This window comes from Crinia signifera, chromosome 6 (assembly GCF_055691185.1).
Source record: "Crinia signifera chromosome 6, ASM5569118v1, whole genome shotgun sequence".
NCBI classification, from domain to species: Eukaryota; Metazoa; Chordata; class Amphibia; order Anura; family Myobatrachidae; genus Crinia; species Crinia signifera.
The window spans coordinates 60,017,376-60,031,009 of NC_139222.1; the positions used below are offsets into that span (position 1 = coordinate 60,017,376).

Here is a 13,634-nt window from a genome sequence, read left to right on the forward strand (position 1 = left end):
TACCTGGTGATAGAAGTAGAAGAGGGCAAAAAAGTGCCTGTATCTCACCTACAGCCATACCACATTGGATAGGCCCAATCTCGTCTGATCTTGGAAGCTAAGCAGTGTTGGGCCTGGTTAGTACTTGGGTGGGAGACCACCTGGGAACACCAGGTGCTGTAGGTTTTTTCACATTACTGGCAAATTGTTTTTATTCTCTAGCTATTTAAATTGGAAACTTTTTCTTTTTATTGCCAGCACAGACATTTGGAAGAGGTCAAACAGACACAATAGCCATCACCTAAAGACTTACCACACTGTTTAGGCTCAATTCCAACTGCTTTTGGCAGCTAAACAGTGTTGAGCCTCTTTTGTAGTTTAATTTAAGACCCCTTGCTAATATCATGTCCTGTAGGTCTTTTTACATTACCAACACATGATTTTTTTCAGTAAGCCAATACAGTTAGGAAACTTTTTTATAAGCTTACCTGGTGATAGAAGTAGAAGAGGGAAAAAAAGTGCCTGTATTTCACCTACAGCCATACCACATTGGATAGGCCCAATCTCGTCTGATCTTGGAAGCTAAGCAGTGTTGGGCCTGGTTAGTACTTGGGTGGGAGACCACATGGGAACACCAGGTGCTGTAGGTTTTTTCACATTACAGGCAAATTGTTTTTATTCTCTAGCTATTTATATTGGAAACTTTTTCTTTTTATTGCCAGCACAGACATTTGGAAGAGGTCAAACAGACACAATAGCCATCACCTAAAGACTTACCACACTGTTTAGGCTCAATTACAACTGCTTTTGGCAGCTAAACAGTGTTGAGCCTCTTTTGTAGTTTAATTTAAGACCCCCTGCTAATATCATGTCCTGTAGGTCTTTTTACATTACCAACACATGATTTTTTTCAGTAAGCCAATACAGTTAGGCAACTTTTGTATTAGCCTACCTGGTGATAGAAGTAGAAGAGGGCAAAAAAGTGCCTTTAACTCACCTACAGCCATACCACATTGGATAGGCCCAATCTCGTCTGATCTTGGAAGCTAAGCAGTGTTAGGTCTGGTTAGTACTTGGGTGGAGACCACATGGGAACACCAGGTGCTGTAGGTTTTTTCACATTACTGGCAAATTGTTTTTATTCTCTAGCTATTTATATTGGAAACTTTTTCTTTTTATTGCCAGTACAGACATTTGGAAGAGGTCAAACAGATACAATAGCCATCACCTAAAGATTTACCACACTGTTTAGGCCCAATTCCAACTGCTTTTGGCAGCTAAACAGTGTTGAGCCTCTTTAGTAGTTTAATTTAAGACCCCCTGCTAATATCATGTCCTGTAGGTCTTTTTACATTACCAACACATGATTTTTTTCAGTAAGCCAATACAGTTAGGAACATTTTTTATTAGCTTACCTGGTGATAGAAGTAGAAGAGGGCAAAAAAGTGCCTGTATCTCACCTACAGCCATACCACATTGGATAGGCCCAATCTCGTCTGATCTTGGAAGCTTAGCAGTGTTGGGCCTGGTTAGTACTTGGGTGGGAGACCACATGGGAACACCAGGTGCTGTAGGTTTTTTCACATTACAGGCAAATTGTTTTTATTCTCTAGCTATTTAAATTGGAAACTTTTTCTTTTTATTGCCAGTACAGACATTTGGAAGAGGTCAAACAGACACAATAGCCATCACCTAAAGACTTACCACACTGTTTAGGCCCAATTCCAACTGCTTTTGGCAGCTAAACAGTGTTGAGCCTGTTTAGTAGTTTAATTTAAGACCCCCTGCTAATATCATGTCCTGTAGGTCTTTTTACATTACCAACACATGATTTTTTTCAGTAAGCCAATACAGTTAGGAAACTTTTTTATTAGCTTACCTGGTGATAGAAGTAGAAGAGGGCAAAAAAGTGCCTGTATCTCACCTACAGCCATACCACATTGGATAGGCCCAATCTCGTCTAATCTTGGAAGCTAAGCAGTGTTGGGCCTGGTTAGTACTTGGGTGGGAGACCACCTGGGAACACCAGGTGCTGTAGTTTTTTTCACATTACTGGCAAATTGTTTTTATTCTCTAGCTATTTAAATTGGAAACTTTTTCTTTTTATTGCCAGCACAGACATTTGGAAGAGGTCAAACAGACACAATAGCCATCACCTAAAGACTTACCACACTGTTTAGGCTCAATTCCAACTGCTTTTGGCAGCTAAACAGTGTTGAGCCTCTTTTGTAGTTTAATTTAAGACCCCCTGCTAATATCATGTCCTGTAGGTCTTTTTACATTACCAACACATGATTTTTTTCAGTAAGCCAATACAGTTAGGAAACTTTTTTATAAGCTTACCTGGTGATAGAAGTAGAAGAGGGAAAAAAAGTGCCTGTATTTCACCTACAGCCATACCACATTGGATAGGCCCAATCTCGTCTGATCTTGGAAGCTAAGCAGTGTTGGGCCTGGTTAGTACTTGGGTGGGAGACCACATGGGAACACCAGGTGCTGTAGGTTTTTTCACATTACAGGCAAATTGTTTTTATTCTCTAGCTATTTATATTGGAAACTTTTTCTTTTTATTGCCAGCACAGACATTTGGAAGAGGTCAAACAGACACAATAGCCATCACCTAAAGACTTACCACACTGTTTAGGCTCAATTACAACTGCTTTTGGCAGCTAAACAGTGTTGAGCCTCTTTTGTAGTTTAATTTAAGACCCCCTGCTAATATCATGTCCTGTAGGTCTTTTTACATTACCAACACATGATTTTTTTCAGTAAGCCAATACAGTTAGGCAACTTTTGTATTAGCCTACCTGGTGATAGAAGTAGAAGAGGGCAAAAAAGTGCCTTTAACTCACCTACAGCCATACCACATTGGATAGGCCCAATCTCGTCTGATCTTGGAAGCTAAGCAGTGTTAGGCCTGGTTAGTACTTGGGTGGAGACCACATGGGAACACCAGGTGCTGTAGGTTTTTTCACATTACTGGCAAATTGTTTTTATTCTCTAGCTATTTATATTGGAAACTTTTTCTTTTTATTGCCAGTACAGACATTTGGAAGAGGTCAAACAGATACAATAGCCATCACCTAAAGATTTACCACACTGTTTAGGCCCAATTCCAACTGCTTTTGGCAGCTAAACAGTGTTGAGCCTCTTTAGTAGTTTAATTTAAGACCCCCTGCTAATATCATGTCCTGTAGGTCTTTTTACATTACCAACACATGATTTTTTTCAGTAAGCCAATACAGTTAGGAACATTTTTTATTAGCTTACCTGGTGATAGAAGTAGAAGAGGGCAAAAAAGTGCCTGTATCTCACCTACAGCCATACCACATTGGATAGGCCCAATCTCGTCTGATCTTGGAAGCTTAGCAGTGTTGGGCCTGGTTAGTACTTGGGTGGGAGACCACATGGGAACACCAGGTGCTGTAGGTTTTTTCACATTACAGGCAAATTGTTTTTATTCTCTAGCTATTTAAATTGGAAACTTTTTCTTTTTATTGCCAGTACAGACATTTGGAAGAGGTCAAACAGACACAATAGCCATCACCTAAAGACTTACCACACTGTTTAGGCCCAATTCCAACTGCTTTTGGCAGCTAAACAGTGTTGAGCCTGTTTAGTAGTTTAATTTAAGACCCCCTGCTAATATCATGTCCTGTAGGTCTTTTTACATTACCAACACATGATTTTTTTCAGTAAGCCAATACAGTTAGGAAACTTTTTTATTAGCTTACCTGGTGATAGAAGTAGAAGAGGGCAAAAAAGTGCCTGTATCTCACCTACAGCCATACCACATTGGATAGGCCCAATCTCGTCTAATCTTGGAAGCTAAGCAGTGTTGGGCCTGGTTAGTACTTGGGTGGGAGACCACCTGGGAACACCAGGTGCTGTAGTTTTTTTCACATTACTGGCAAATTGTTTTTATTCTCTAGCTATTTAAATTGGAAACTTTTTCTTTTTATTGCCAGCACAGACATTTGGAAGAGGTCAAACAGACACAATAGCCATCACCTAAAGACTTACCACACTGTTTAGGCTCAATTCCAACTGCTTTTGGCAGCTAAACAGTGTTGAGCCTCTTTTGTAGTTTCATTTAAGACCCCCTGCTAATATCATGTCCTGTAGGTCTTTTTACATTACCAACACATGATTTTTTTTAGTAAGCCAATACAGTTAGGAAACTTTTGTATTAGCTTACCTGGTGATAGAAGTAGAAGAGGGCAAAAAAGTGCCTGTATCTCACCTACAGTCATACCACATTGGATAGGCCCAATCTCGTCTGATCTTGGAAGCTAAGCAGTGTTGGGCCTGGTTAGTACTTGGGTGTGAGACCACCTGGGAACACCAGGTGCTGTAGGTTTTTTCACATTACTGGCAAATTGTTTTTATTCTCTAGCTATTTAAATTGGAAACTTTTTCTTTTTATTGCCAGCACAGACATTTGGAAGAGGTCAAACAGACACAATAGCCATCACCTAAAGACTTACCACACTGTTTAGGCTCAATTCCAACTGCTTTTGGCAGCTAAACAGTGTTGAGCCTCTTTTGTAGTTTAATTTAAGACCCCTTGCTAATATCATGTCCTGTAGGTCTTTTTACATTACCAACACATGATTTTTTTCAGTAAGCCAATACAGTTAGGAAACTTTTTTATAAGCTTACCTGGTGATAGAAGTAGAAGAGGGAAAAAAAGTGCCTGTATTTCACCTACAGCCATACCACATTGGATAGGCCCAATCTCGTCTGATCTTAGAAGCTAAGCAGTGTTGAGCCTGGTTAGTACTTGGGTGGGAGACCACCTGGGAACACCAGGTGCTGTAGGTTTTTTCACATTACAGGCAAATTGTTTTTATTCTCTAGCTATTTAAATTGGAAACTTTTTCTTTTTATTGCCAGTACAGACATTTGGAAGAGGTCAAACAGACACAATAGCCATCACCTAAAGACTTACCACACTGTTTAGGCCCAATTCCAACTGCTTTTGGCAGCTAAACAGTGTTGAGCCTCTTTTGTAGTTTAATTTAAGACCCCCCTGCTAATATCATGTCCTGTAGGTCTTTTTACATTACCAACACATGATTTTTTTCAGTAAGCCAATACAGTTAGGAAACTTTTGTATTAGCTTACCTGGTGATAGAAGTAGAAGAGGGCAAAAAAGTGCCTTTAACTCACCTACAGCCATACCACATTGGATAGGCCCAATCTCGTCTGATCTTCGAAGCTAAGCAGTGTTGGGTCTGGTTAGTACTTGGGTGGGAGACCACATGGGAGCACCAGGTGCTGTAGGTTTTTTCACATTACTGGCAAATTGTTTTTATTCTCTAGCTATTTATATTGGAAACTTTTTTATTTTTATTGCCAGCACAGACATTTGGAAGAGGTCAAACAGACACAATAGCCATCACCTAAAGACTTACCACACTGTTTAGGCTCAATTCCAACTGCTTTTGGCAGCTAAACAGTGTTGAGCCTCTTTTGTAGTTTTGTATTAAACTTTTATTTTATGAAGTATTGTATGAAACTTTTGTATTAGCTTACCTGGTGATAGAAGTAGAAGAGGGCAAAAAAGTGGCTTTAACTCACCTACAGCCATACCACATTGGATAGGCCCAATCTCGTCTGATCTTGGAAGCTAAGCAGTGTTGGGCCTGGTTAGTACTTGGGTGGGAGACCACATGGGAACACCAGGTGCTGTAGGTTTTTTCACATTACAGGCAAATTGTTTTTATTCTCTAGCTATTTATATTGGAAACTTTTTCTTTTTATTGCCAGCACAGACATTTGGAAGAGGTCAAACAGACACAATAGCCATCACCTAAAGACTTACCACACTGTTTAGGCTCAATTACAACTGCTTTTGGCAGCTAAACAGTGTTGAGCCTCTTTTGTAGTTTAATTTAAGACCCCCTGCTAATATCATGTCCTGTAGGTCTTTTTACATTACCAACACATGATTTTTTTCAGTAAGCCAATACAGTTAGGCAACTTTTGTATTAGCCTACCTGGTGATAGAAGTAGAAGAGGGCAAAAAAGTGCCTTTAACTCACCTACAGCCATACCACATTGGATAGGCCCAATCTCGTCTGATCTTGGAAGCTAAGCAGTGTTAGGCCTGGTTAGTACTTGGGTGGAGACCACATGGGAACACCAGGTGCTGTAGGTTTTTTCACATTACTGGCAAATTGTTTTTATTCTCTAGCTATTTATATTGGAAACTTTTTCTTTTTATTGCCAGTACAGACATTTGGAAGAGGTCAAACAGATACAATAGCCATCACCTAAAGATTTACCACACTGTTTAGGCCCAATTCCAACTGCTTTTGGCAGCTAAACAGTGTTGAGCCTCTTTAGTAGTTTAATTTAAGACCCCCTGCTAATATCATGTCCTGTAGGTCTTTTTACATTACCAACACATGATTTTTTTCAGTAAGCCAATACAGTTAGGAACATTTTTTATTAGCTTACCTGGTGATAGAAGTAGAAGAGGGCAAAAAAGTGCCTGTATCTCACCTACAGCCATACCACATTGGATAGGCCCAATCTCGTCTGATCTTGGAAGCTTAGCAGTGTTGGGCCTGGTTAGTACTTGGGTGGGAGACCACATGGGAACACCAGGTGCTGTAGGTTTTTTCACATTACAGGCAAATTGTTTTTATTCTCTAGCTATTTAAATTGGAAACTTTTTCTTTTTATTGCCAGTACAGACATTTGGAAGAGGTCAAACAGACACAATAGCCATCACCTAAAGACTTACCACACTGTTTAGGCCCAATTCCAACTGCTTTTGGCAGCTAAACAGTGTTGAGCCTGTTTAGTAGTTTAATTTAAGACCCCCTGCTAATATCATGTCCTGTAGGTCTTTTTACATTACCAACACATGATTTTTTTCAGTAAGCCAATACAGTTAGGAAACTTTTTTATTAGCTTACCTGGTGATAGAAGTAGAAGAGGGCAAAAAAGTGCCTGCATCTCACCTACAGCCATACCACATTGGATAGGCCCAATCTCGTCTAATCTTGGAAGCTAAGCAGTGTTGGGCCTGGTTAGTACTTGGGTGGGAGACCACCTGGGAACACCAGGTGCTGTAGTTTTTTTCACATTACTGGCAAATTGTTTTTATTCTCTAGCTATTTAAATTGGAAACTTTTTCTTTTTATTGCCAGCACAGACATTTGGAAGAGGTCAAACAGACACAATAGCCATCACCTAAAGACTTACCACACTGTTTAGGCTCAATTCCAACTGCTTTTGGCAGCTAAACAGTGTTGAGCCTCTTTTGTAGTTTAATTTAAGACCCCCTGCTAATATCATGTCCTGTAGGTCTTTTTACATTACCAACACATGATTTTTTTCAGTAAGCCAATACAGTTAGGCAACTTTTGTATTAGCCTACCTGGTGATAGAAGTAGAAGAGGGCAAAAAAGTGCCTTTAACTCACCTACAGCCATACCACATTGGATAGGCCCAATCTCGTCTGATCTTGGAAGCTAAGCAGTGTTAGGCCTGGTTAGTACTTGGGTGGAGACCACATGGGAACACCAGGTGCTGTAGGTTTTTTCACATTACTGGCAAATTGTTTTTATTCTCTAGCTATTTATATTGGAAACTTTTTCTTTTTATTGCCAGTACAGACATTTGGAAGAGGTCAAACAGATACAATAGCCATCACCTAAAGATTTACCACACTGTTTAGGCCCAATTCCAACTGCTTTTGGCAGCTAAACAGTGTTGAGCCTCTTTAGTAGTTTAATTTAAGACCCCCTGCTAATATCATGTCCTGTAGGTCTTTTTACATTACCAACACATGATTTTTTTCAGTAAGCCAATACAGTTAGGAACATTTTTTATTAGCTTACCTGGTGATAGAAGTAGAAGAGGGCAAAAAAGTGCCTGTATCTCACCTACAGCCATACCACATTGGATAGGCCCAATCTCGTCTGATCTTGGAAGCTTAGCAGTGTTGGGCCTGGTTAGTACTTGGGTGGGAGACCACATGGGAACACCAGGTGCTGTAGGTTTTTTCACATTACAGGCAAATTGTTTTTATTCTCTAGCTATTTAAATTGGAAACTTTTTCTTTTTATTGCCAGTACAGACATTTGGAAGAGGTCAAACAGACACAATAGCCATCACCTAAAGACTTACCACACTGTTTAGGCCCAATTCCAACTGCTTTTGGCAGCTAAACAGTGTTGAGCCTGTTTAGTAGTTTAATTTAAGACCCCCTGCTAATATCATGTCCTGTAGGTCTTTTTACATTACCAACACATGATTTTTTTCAGTAAGCCAATACAGTTAGGAAACTTTTTTATTAGCTTACCTGGTGATAGAAGTAGAAGAGGGCAAAAAAGTGCCTGCATCTCACCTACAGCCATACCACATTGGATAGGCCCAATCTCGTCTAATCTTGGAAGCTAAGCAGTGTTGGGCCTGGTTAGTACTTGGGTGGGAGACCACCTGGGAACACCAGGTGCTGTAGTTTTTTTCACATTACTGGCAAATTGTTTTTATTCTCTAGCTATTTAAATTGGAAACTTTTTCTTTTTATTGCCAGCACAGACATTTGGAAGAGGTCAAACAGACACAATAGCCATCACCTAAAGACTTACCACACTGTTTAGGCTCAATTCCAACTGCTTTTGGCAGCTAAACAGTGTTGAGCCTCTTTTGTAGTTTAATTTAAGACCCCTTGCTAATATCATGTCCTGTAGGTCTTTTTACATTACCAACACATGATTTTTTTCAGTAAGCCAATACAGTTAGGAAACTTTTTTATAAGCTTACCTGGTGATAGAAGTAGAAGAGGGAAAAAAAGTGCCTGTATTTCACCTACAGCCATACCACATTGGATAGGCCCAATCTCGTCTGATCTTAGAAGCTAAGCAGTGTTGAGCCTGGTTAGTACTTGGGTGGGAGACCACCTGGGAACACCAGGTGCTGTAGGTTTTTTCACATTACAGGCAAATTGTTTTTATTCTCTAGCTATTTAAATTGGAAACTTTTTCTTTTTATTGCCAGTACAGACATTTGGAAGAGGTCAAACAGACACAATAGCCATCACCTAAAGACTTACCACACTGTTTAGGCCCAATTCCAACTGCTTTTGGCAGCTAAACAGTGTTGAGCCTCTTTTGTAGTTTAATTTAAGACCCCCCTGCTAATATCATGTCCTGTAGGTCTTTTTACATTACCAACACATGATTTTTTTCAGTAAGCCAATACAGTTAGGAAACTTTTGTATTAGCTTACCTGGTGATAGAAGTAGAAGAGGGCAAAAAAGTGCCTTTAACTCACCTACAGCCATACCACATTGGATAGGCCCAATCTCGTCTGATCTTCGAAGCTAAGCAGTGTTGGGTCTGGTTAGTACTTGGGTGGGAGACCACATGGGAGCACCAGGTGCTGTAGGTTTTTTCACATTACTGGCAAATTGTTTTTATTCTCTAGCTATTTATATTGGAAACTTTTTTATTTTTATTGCCAGCACAGACATTTGGAAGAGGTCAAACAGACACAATAGCCATCACCTAAAGACTTACCACACTGTTTAGGCTCAATTCCAACTGCTTTTGGCAGCTAAACAGTGTTGAGCCTCTTTTGTAGTTTTGTATTAAACTTTTATTTTATGAAGTATTGTATGAAACTTTTGTATTAGCTTACCTGGTGATAGAAGTAGAAGAGGGCAAAAAAGTGGCTTTAACTCACCTACAGCCATACCACATTGGATAGGCCCAATCTCGTCTGATCTTGGAAGCTAAGCAGTGTTGGGCCTGGTTAGTACTTGGGTGGGAGACCACATGGGAACACCAGGTGCTGTAGGTTTTTTCACATTACAGGCAAATTGTTTTTATTCTCTAGCTATTTATATTGGAAACTTTTTCTTTTTATTGCCAGCACAGACATTTGGAAGAGGTCAAACAGACACAATAGCCATCACCTAAAGACTTACCACACTGTTTAGGCTCAATTACAACTGCTTTTGGCAGCTAAACAGTGTTGAGCCTCTTTTGTAGTTTAATTTAAGACCCCCTGCTAATATCATGTCCTGTAGGTCTTTTTACATTACCAACACATGATTTTTTTCAGTAAGCCAATACAGTTAGGAAACTTTTTTATTAGCTTACCTGGTGATAGAAGTAGAAGAGGGCAAAAAAGTGCCTGTATCTCACCTACAGCCATTCCACATTGGATAGGCCCAATCTCGTCTAATCTTGGAAGCTAAGCAGTGTTGGGCCTGGTTAGTACTTGGGTGGGAGACCACCTGGGAACACCAGGTGCTGTAGTTTTTTTCACATTACTGGCAAATTGTTTTTATTCTCTAGCTATTTAAATTGGAAACTTTTTCTTTTTATTGCCAGCACAGACATTTGGAAGAGGTCAAACAGACACAATAGCCATCACCTAAAGACTTACCACACTGTTTAGGCTCAATTCCAACTGCTTTTGGCAGCTAAACAGTGTTGAGCCTCTTTTGTAGTTTAATTTAAGACCCCCTGCTAATATCATGTCCTGTAGGTCTTTTTACATTACCAACACATGATTTTTTTCAGTAAGCCAATACAGTTAGGCAACTTTTGTATTAGCCTACCTGGTGATAGAAGTAGAAGAGGGCAAAAAAGTGCCTTTAACTCACCTACAGCCATACCACATTGGATAGGCCCAATCTCGTCTGATCTTGGAAGCTAAGCAGTGTTAGGCCTGGTTAGTACTTGGGTGGAGACCACATGGGAACACCAGGTGCTGTAGGTTTTTTCACATTACTGGCAAATTGTTTTTATTCTCTAGCTATTTATATTGGAAACTTTTTCTTTTTATTGCCAGTACAGACATTTGGAAGAGGTCAAACAGATACAATAGCCATCACCTAAAGATTTACCACACTGTTTAGGCCCAATTCCAACTGCTTTTGGCAGCTAAACAGTGTTGAGCCTCTTTAGTAGTTTAATTTAAGACCCCCTGCTAATATCATGTCCTGTAGGTCTTTTTACATTACCAACACATGATTTTTTTCAGTAAGCCAATACAGTTAGGAACATTTTTTATTAGCTTACCTGGTGATAGAAGTAGAAGAGGGCAAAAAAGTGCCTGTATCTCACCTACAGCCATACCACATTGGATAGGCCCAATCTCGTCTGATCTTGGAAGCTTAGCAGTGTTGGGCCTGGTTAGTACTTGGGTGGGAGACCACATGGGAACACCAGGTGCTGTAGGTTTTTTCACATTACAGGCAAATTGTTTTTATTCTCTAGCTATTTAAATTGGAAACTTTTTCTTTTTATTGCCAGTACAGACATTTGGAAGAGGTCAAACAGACACAATAGCCATCACCTAAAGACTTACCACACTGTTTAGGCCCAATTCCAACTGCTTTTGGCAGCTAAACAGTGTTGAGCCTGTTTAGTAGTTTAATTTAAGACCCCCTGCTAATATCATGTCCTGTAGGTCTTTTTACATTACCAACACATGATTTTTTTCAGTAAGCCAATACAGTTAGGAAACTTTTTTATTAGCTTACCTGGTGATAGAAGTAGAAGAGGGCAAAAAAGTGCCTGCATCTCACCTACAGCCATACCACATTGGATAGGCCCAATCTCGTCTAATCTTGGAAGCTAAGCAGTGTTGGGCCTGGTTAGTACTTGGGTGGGAGACCACCTGGGAACACCAGGTGCTGTAGTTTTTTTCACATTACTGGCAAATTGTTTTTATTCTCTAGCTATTTAAATTGGAAACTTTTTCTTTTTATTGCCAGCACAGACATTTGGAAGAGGTCAAACAGACACAATAGCCATCACCTAAAGACTTACCACACTGTTTAGGCTCAATTCCAACTGCTTTTGGCAGCTAAACAGTGTTGAGCCTCTTTTGTAGTTTAATTTAAGACCCCTTGCTAATATCATGTCCTGTAGGTCTTTTTACATTACCAACACATGATTTTTTTCAGTAAGCCAATACAGTTAGGAAACTTTTTTATAAGCTTACCTGGTGATAGAAGTAGAAGAGGGAAAAAAAGTGCCTGTATTTCACCTACAGCCATACCACATTGGATAGGCCCAATCTCGTCTGATCTTAGAAGCTAAGCAGTGTTGAGCCTGGTTAGTACTTGGGTGGGAGACCACCTGGGAACACCAGGTGCTGTAGGTTTTTTCACATTACAGGCAAATTGTTTTTATTCTCTAGCTATTTAAATTGGAAACTTTTTCTTTTTATTGCCAGTACAGACATTTGGAAGAGGTCAAACAGACACAATAGCCATCACCTAAAGACTTACCACACTGTTTAGGCCCAATTCCAACTGCTTTTGGCAGCTAAACAGTGTTGAGCCTCTTTTGTAGTTTAATTTAAGACCCCCCTGCTAATATCATGTCCTGTAGGTCTTTTTACATTACCAACACATGATTTTTTTCAGTAAGCCAATACAGTTAGGAAACTTTTGTATTAGCTTACCTGGTGATAGAAGTAGAAGAGGGCAAAAAAGTGCCTTTAACTCACCTACAGCCATACCACATTGGATAGGCCCAATCTCGTCTGATCTTCGAAGCTAAGCAGTGTTGGGTCTGGTTAGTACTTGGGTGGGAGACCACATGGGAGCACCAGGTGCTGTAGGTTTTTTCACATTACTGGCAAATTGTTTTTATTCTCTAGCTATTTATATTGGAAACTTTTTTATTTTTATTGCCAGCACAGACATTTGGAAGAGGTCAAACAGACACAATAGCCATCACCTAAAGACTTACCACACTGTTTAGGCTCAATTCCAACTGCTTTTGGCAGCTAAACAGTGTTGAGCCTCTTTTGTAGTTTTGTATTAAACTTTTATTTTATGAAGTATTGTATGAAACTTTTGTATTAGCTTACCTGGTGATAGAAGTAGAAGAGGGCAAAAAAGTGGCTTTAACTCACCTACAGCCATACCACATTGGATAGGCCCAATCTCGTCTGATCTTGGAAGCTAAGCAGTGTTGGGCCTGGTTAGTACTTGGGTGGGAGACCACATGGGAACACCAGGTGCTGTAGGTTTTTTCACATTACAGGCAAATTGTTTTTATTCTCTAGCTATTTATATTGGAAACTTTTTCTTTTTATTGCCAGCACAGACATTTGGAAGAGGTCAAACAGACACAATAGCCATCACCTAAAGACTTACCACACTGTTTAGGCTCAATTACAACTGCTTTTGGCAGCTAAACAGTGTTGAGCCTCTTTTGTAGTTTAATTTAAGACCCCCTGCTAATATCATGTCCTGTAGGTCTTTTTACATTACCAACACATGATTTTTTTCAGTAAGCCAATACAGTTAGGCAACTTTTGTATTAGCCTACCTGGTGATAGAAGTAGAAGAGGGCAAAAAAGTGCCTTTAACTCACCTACAGCCATACCACATTGGATAGGCCCAATCTCGTCTGATCTTGGAAGCTAAGCAGTGTTAGGCCTGGTTAGTACTTGGGTGGAGACCACATGGGAACACCAGGTGCTGTAGGTTTTTTCACATTACTGGCAAATTGTTTTTATTCTCTAGCTATTTATATTGGAAACTTTTTCTTTTTATTGCCAGTACAGACATTTGGAAGAGGTCAAACAGATACAATAGCCATCACCTAAAGATTTACCACACTGTTTAGGCCCAATTCCAACTGCTTTTGGCAGCTAAACAGTGT

General features: G+C 39.8%; 17 non-coding genes and 13 pseudogenes across 17 annotated transcripts; all 30 read left to right on the forward strand.

The window, feature by feature from the left end:
• Positions 1–46: 46 nt before the first annotated feature.
• LOC146015450 (5S ribosomal RNA) lies at positions 47–165 on the forward strand. The gene has a single exon (XR_014448371.1). It is a non-coding gene; the product is annotated as a 5S ribosomal RNA (ribosomal RNA).
• A 345-nt stretch (positions 166–510) lies between these two features.
• Positions 511–629, forward strand: LOC146013346 (5S ribosomal RNA). Its single transcript, XR_014446323.1, has one exon. It is a non-coding gene; the product is annotated as a 5S ribosomal RNA (ribosomal RNA).
• Positions 630–974: 345 nt separating this feature from the next.
• LOC146011330 (5S ribosomal RNA) lies at positions 975–1,092 on the forward strand (annotated as a pseudogene).
• Positions 1,093–1,437: 345 nt separating this feature from the next.
• On the forward strand, positions 1,438–1,556 carry LOC146016499 (5S ribosomal RNA). The gene has a single exon (XR_014449390.1). It is a non-coding gene; the product is annotated as a 5S ribosomal RNA (ribosomal RNA).
• A 345-nt stretch (positions 1,557–1,901) lies between these two features.
• LOC146017201 (5S ribosomal RNA) lies at positions 1,902–2,020 on the forward strand. Its single transcript, XR_014450073.1, has one exon. It is a non-coding gene; the product is annotated as a 5S ribosomal RNA (ribosomal RNA).
• Positions 2,021–2,365: 345 nt separating this feature from the next.
• LOC146013347 (5S ribosomal RNA) lies at positions 2,366–2,484 on the forward strand. The gene has a single exon (XR_014446324.1). It is a non-coding gene; the product is annotated as a 5S ribosomal RNA (ribosomal RNA).
• A 345-nt stretch (positions 2,485–2,829) lies between these two features.
• On the forward strand, positions 2,830–2,947 carry LOC146011022 (5S ribosomal RNA; annotated as a pseudogene).
• A 345-nt stretch (positions 2,948–3,292) lies between these two features.
• Positions 3,293–3,411, forward strand: LOC146016501 (5S ribosomal RNA). Its single transcript, XR_014449392.1, has one exon. It is a non-coding gene; the product is annotated as a 5S ribosomal RNA (ribosomal RNA).
• Positions 3,412–3,756: 345 nt separating this feature from the next.
• On the forward strand, positions 3,757–3,875 carry LOC146017202 (5S ribosomal RNA). Its single transcript, XR_014450074.1, has one exon. It is a non-coding gene; the product is annotated as a 5S ribosomal RNA (ribosomal RNA).
• Positions 3,876–4,220: 345 nt separating this feature from the next.
• LOC146016978 (5S ribosomal RNA) lies at positions 4,221–4,339 on the forward strand. Its single transcript, XR_014449855.1, has one exon. It is a non-coding gene; the product is annotated as a 5S ribosomal RNA (ribosomal RNA).
• Positions 4,340–4,684: 345 nt separating this feature from the next.
• Positions 4,685–4,803, forward strand: LOC146010378 (5S ribosomal RNA; annotated as a pseudogene).
• A 346-nt stretch (positions 4,804–5,149) lies between these two features.
• LOC146010778 (5S ribosomal RNA) lies at positions 5,150–5,268 on the forward strand (annotated as a pseudogene).
• Positions 5,269–5,560: 292 nt separating this feature from the next.
• On the forward strand, positions 5,561–5,679 carry LOC146013348 (5S ribosomal RNA). The gene has a single exon (XR_014446325.1). It is a non-coding gene; the product is annotated as a 5S ribosomal RNA (ribosomal RNA).
• Positions 5,680–6,024: 345 nt separating this feature from the next.
• On the forward strand, positions 6,025–6,142 carry LOC146011023 (5S ribosomal RNA; annotated as a pseudogene).
• A 345-nt stretch (positions 6,143–6,487) lies between these two features.
• LOC146016502 (5S ribosomal RNA) lies at positions 6,488–6,606 on the forward strand. Its single transcript, XR_014449393.1, has one exon. It is a non-coding gene; the product is annotated as a 5S ribosomal RNA (ribosomal RNA).
• Positions 6,607–6,951: 345 nt separating this feature from the next.
• Positions 6,952–7,070, forward strand: LOC146017203 (5S ribosomal RNA). Its single transcript, XR_014450075.1, has one exon. It is a non-coding gene; the product is annotated as a 5S ribosomal RNA (ribosomal RNA).
• Positions 7,071–7,415: 345 nt separating this feature from the next.
• On the forward strand, positions 7,416–7,533 carry LOC146011024 (5S ribosomal RNA; annotated as a pseudogene).
• Positions 7,534–7,878: 345 nt separating this feature from the next.
• On the forward strand, positions 7,879–7,997 carry LOC146016503 (5S ribosomal RNA). Its single transcript, XR_014449394.1, has one exon. It is a non-coding gene; the product is annotated as a 5S ribosomal RNA (ribosomal RNA).
• A 345-nt stretch (positions 7,998–8,342) lies between these two features.
• LOC146017205 (5S ribosomal RNA) lies at positions 8,343–8,461 on the forward strand. The gene has a single exon (XR_014450077.1). It is a non-coding gene; the product is annotated as a 5S ribosomal RNA (ribosomal RNA).
• Positions 8,462–8,806: 345 nt separating this feature from the next.
• On the forward strand, positions 8,807–8,925 carry LOC146010379 (5S ribosomal RNA; annotated as a pseudogene).
• Positions 8,926–9,271: 346 nt separating this feature from the next.
• Positions 9,272–9,390, forward strand: LOC146010779 (5S ribosomal RNA; annotated as a pseudogene).
• Positions 9,391–9,682: 292 nt separating this feature from the next.
• Positions 9,683–9,801, forward strand: LOC146013349 (5S ribosomal RNA). Its single transcript, XR_014446326.1, has one exon. It is a non-coding gene; the product is annotated as a 5S ribosomal RNA (ribosomal RNA).
• A 345-nt stretch (positions 9,802–10,146) lies between these two features.
• Positions 10,147–10,265, forward strand: LOC146010625 (5S ribosomal RNA; annotated as a pseudogene).
• Positions 10,266–10,610: 345 nt separating this feature from the next.
• LOC146011026 (5S ribosomal RNA) lies at positions 10,611–10,728 on the forward strand (annotated as a pseudogene).
• A 345-nt stretch (positions 10,729–11,073) lies between these two features.
• Positions 11,074–11,192, forward strand: LOC146016504 (5S ribosomal RNA). Its single transcript, XR_014449395.1, has one exon. It is a non-coding gene; the product is annotated as a 5S ribosomal RNA (ribosomal RNA).
• A 345-nt stretch (positions 11,193–11,537) lies between these two features.
• On the forward strand, positions 11,538–11,656 carry LOC146017206 (5S ribosomal RNA). The gene has a single exon (XR_014450078.1). It is a non-coding gene; the product is annotated as a 5S ribosomal RNA (ribosomal RNA).
• Positions 11,657–12,001: 345 nt separating this feature from the next.
• LOC146010380 (5S ribosomal RNA) lies at positions 12,002–12,120 on the forward strand (annotated as a pseudogene).
• A 346-nt stretch (positions 12,121–12,466) lies between these two features.
• Positions 12,467–12,585, forward strand: LOC146010780 (5S ribosomal RNA; annotated as a pseudogene).
• A 292-nt stretch (positions 12,586–12,877) lies between these two features.
• LOC146013350 (5S ribosomal RNA) lies at positions 12,878–12,996 on the forward strand. The gene has a single exon (XR_014446327.1). It is a non-coding gene; the product is annotated as a 5S ribosomal RNA (ribosomal RNA).
• Positions 12,997–13,341: 345 nt separating this feature from the next.
• LOC146011027 (5S ribosomal RNA) lies at positions 13,342–13,459 on the forward strand (annotated as a pseudogene).
• The last annotated feature ends 175 nt before the right edge of the window (positions 13,460–13,634 follow it).